Raw genomic sequence first — 3,803 nt, 5'->3', positions numbered from 1 at the left:
ATATTTGATGACTTACTTAAGTGTCCCTAGAAGCATGCTGCTGTATGTGTCCCAAGCCTCATAAGATTTTGAATAATAGCCTTCATTACCTGGTATACACAAACCTTGTCTTCCCAATAAGGCTAACACATTTATTCACATCGTGAGCTACCTCACTCTTTTCTCACATGAGTTAAGAGTTTCCTGCTTGGTCCTTATTTTCGCAGCAGAGGTACTATATTTTCTTACACCATCTCCATAACTCTTCTCCACTACATTCGTTTCATTATCGTAACCCTTGAGACTCTCAGAAACTACCACTGAGGTTTATGGTTACACAACATCTATGTTTATGATCTTAGTTTCGTGCCACTACGAGCTGAGTGAAACCCAAAATTCAACACCAACGAATTGACGGTGACCAATTAATTTGCTCAAGTTTTCACCAATGAATTGACGAATGTACCTTCATGAAATCTCAATTTTTCTTTTGCGTGATTCCCATGAAATTGTTACACACCATAACATTTCTTCCCAAGGGATCCAGTTTTAAATTTTTATCTGAGATTTTATATTAATCCAAGCCAATACAAAATCAATTCCTACCTACTTGTTCAACAGACTACACCGGTCTCACAAGTACTCTGTTCACTTTCTTTCTTATATCAAGAATAGAATTGATGAATCAAAGCGAAACCACCCTTACTTAGCCTAATTAAAAGAAGCCTTTCAACATTTATTAATAAATGTTTGATCGTAATTCAACGGGATTCCACACTAACACTTTGAGGTCTCTCTTGACCTTGAAGGAAGAGATTCGTGCCCGGGATCATCAGTTTCGTGTCATTATTGACATCACAGAATATCCTTAAAAGAGTTGCTTTATTTCTTTTTCTTTTACACTCTTTGCACGAAAATCCTAGATTTTCCAAAATTCCGTTACTAATTATTTACAGGCTGGATTATTACTGGATGGTTAATAATGAAGTTGTGGTCAAAAACTATCCACGTGGGTCATTAATTCAAAACTGCCGTTTAAAAGGGATAAGACGAAAAGTTGCTGACTCGGCGGGAGTTAAAGGGATAAAAAATTCAAACGACGGTAAAAAGGAGGCGCGCGTGAATTTGAACCGGCCGCGCTTTTCCTGACACTTATGGACGCGTGTGCGATATCGAAGCGTCATCACTCTGGCATTAAAGGCGCGTGTGGAAATGGAAACGGTTCCTCTCTCTGAACCGGCGCTCATTGGGCGGCGTAATCCTAGGAAACTGACACTCTCTCTCCTACGTGATCATCGCACGCCCCAACTGTCACCAATCAGTCACTCAAAAAACCCGCTTCGTATTTCCATAAGAGATTTGAAACGATTTTTCTCTCTCTTATCACCCACTATAAAAAGCCGTCTACACCACCTTTTACCTCTTTACTGCCTCCATAATTTCCAAAGCACAAATACTCCCAAACACTCTCCCGTTCATCTTCTTCTCCAAACCTGCAACAATGGCTGAATCTTCTTCTATTCATGCAACTTCACAGATTCTTCCCATCCGACCCCAACAATGTCTTGTCATTGATCTTAACCCACTGGCGTATGATTCCTACATGTCGCCGGTCATAGAATGCCTAAAGTACTCCCAGCTTGCACCTGCACTGTCCAGAATTGAAACTGTGCCTATGGTGGCTCTATCGTAGGTCTACAAGACGGCTTACTACGACAAGGCCGTCGACCGGGTATTTTTCGAGCTTGCAGAACACAAGACCTCCGTTTCACGACAAAGGTTCTGCACTATGCTAGGGTTTGCCGTTGACCCTTCAAGAGTTCATCCGGATACGATTCCGATCGGCCATTTGTATAACATGTTTTACAACATGGGATACACAGAGGTTCTCACCTCCGTCGCCAAGTTTAAGAAGTCTTGTCTGCCGCCCCAGTGGAATGGTCTATTTACAGTTCTTTTCAAGGGCCTGTCAGAGAGGAGCTCAGGATCTGACGGTGCAAGTCGTCTTTTCCTATCGATAATGTATGGGGTGTACAACGGGATAAACCTGGACTATGGGTTTTTCCTATGGCAACAGCTGATTCAGAGCCTCTCTTCCTCATCCCGACACTCTGAGGTGTCGTTGGCCCGGTTCTGGATCTTGATAACAAGATGGGCCATGGACAAGTTTGATGTTCCAACTGCTGATGGTGCATCGATGTCTTCTATTGGTACGTTCCATACCAAGAAGATCATCGTCTCTGATGCATCAAAATTTTCCTTCATTGGCTCCATCCCGGAGACAATGTACGCTAATGTGCCCTCCGACAGCAGACTGATCCGGACAATCAAGGAGTTTAGGCCAACTGGTCCGAGGGAACTGACACCGGACATGCTAAGATCGATTCATGATGCCGACAAACCGGTGGGCAGGGGCAAAAAGGCAGAGAAGGGGAAGCAAGTGTCCAAAGCTCCAAAGGGACCTTCTCCCAAAAAGAGGAAACAACCGAAGGCTGCTTCATCCCCACAGCCGAAGAGAAGGAAGACCCAACAGAAGCGAAAGCTAGTTACTCCCTCCTCTTCAAGCGAATCTGAGGGTGGAAGTTCGGACTCTGAAGGATCTCAAGGAGACGAATCTCCTCAACGAGGCAACACACCACCTCGGTCCCCAACCCCAGAGATGGAACTTCATCAATCCCCAGTTCCTTCACCTCCACCAACTATTCCTATTTCCATTCCCACCATAAACCCCACTATTCCCCCAACCTCTTTCCCTATTCCTCCACCAATATTTACCACATCAACTGAAACACCACCAGTTACCGAAACCCCTCCAGTAACCGAACCACCTCAAACCGAAACCCATACCACCCAAACTACCCATACTCAACCACCACCCAAATTTAACCCCCCACCCACTCAACCTGAACCAACCAAACCTACAACACCCCCAGCTTCACCACCCCCTCCATCTCCAGAAGACGCCTCCGATGGCGACAACCAATACCTTGGTGGTGATCACATGAACTTCGATTCGGTCTACTATAGTCCATTTCAAGTTCAAAGTGACGAGGAGGCTGATGCTCCAGTGACAAAGAAGCATCTCCGAGAGCTAAACGAGAAGGTTGATCTACTTCTCGCCTCCTCCACCAACCAACAGTCATCTCTTTCTGAAGCTGCCCTTCAGAAGATTGTTGACGCCTTCGCAAGGGCTCAACATGATTCGGTGGCCTCAGCAACTGCTACAATCGATGCCTCCACCCGAGCCTGTGAGGCTGCGACCGAAAAAGTCGATAAACTATTCACCGACGCTTCTATCCTGCTGAAGTCCTTACAGGAGAGCGCCGAAGCCACCAAGACAACTCTGGAACCGATTGTTCAACAATTGGCCAAGTTTGTCTCGACGGAGCTGTCTTCGTTCGCTACTTTACGCCAGAATATAAGCGACGACAACTCGGCACTTCGTGCCTCCATCGATGCCCGCCTAGCTAAGCTACAAGAGGATCTTGCAGCTGAAAATTCTCTGATGGACGTGTTGGCGAGTAAAACAACCGCCCTTAAGGTCAAGAGCACGCAGCTTTCCAACTCCCAGCAACAATTGGAAGCTCTTCGATCCGAAAGGGAGGTAATAAAGACGTGTGTTTCGGATGTCCACGCAGCGTTATCAAACATCCTGGAAGCACACGACCCCATCCTAAACCATTCGGTGAGGCGTACCCTCACTGAAAAACACTCTCCGGCCATGGACCTTTTAAGCAAGATTGAAGGCCTACCGAGTTTCGTGTCCATTCCGAAACAAGGGGGAGATGAGAAGAAAGGATCGAAACCACCTCCTTCCTCCAAAG

This window comes from Lactuca serriola, chromosome 8 (genome assembly GCF_051521515.1).
Source record: "Lactuca serriola cultivar US96UC23 chromosome 8, Lser_US96UC23_V15, whole genome shotgun sequence".
NCBI lineage: Eukaryota > Viridiplantae > Streptophyta > Magnoliopsida > Asterales > Asteraceae > Lactuca > Lactuca serriola.
Note: the sequence above shows the minus strand (reverse complement) of the source record.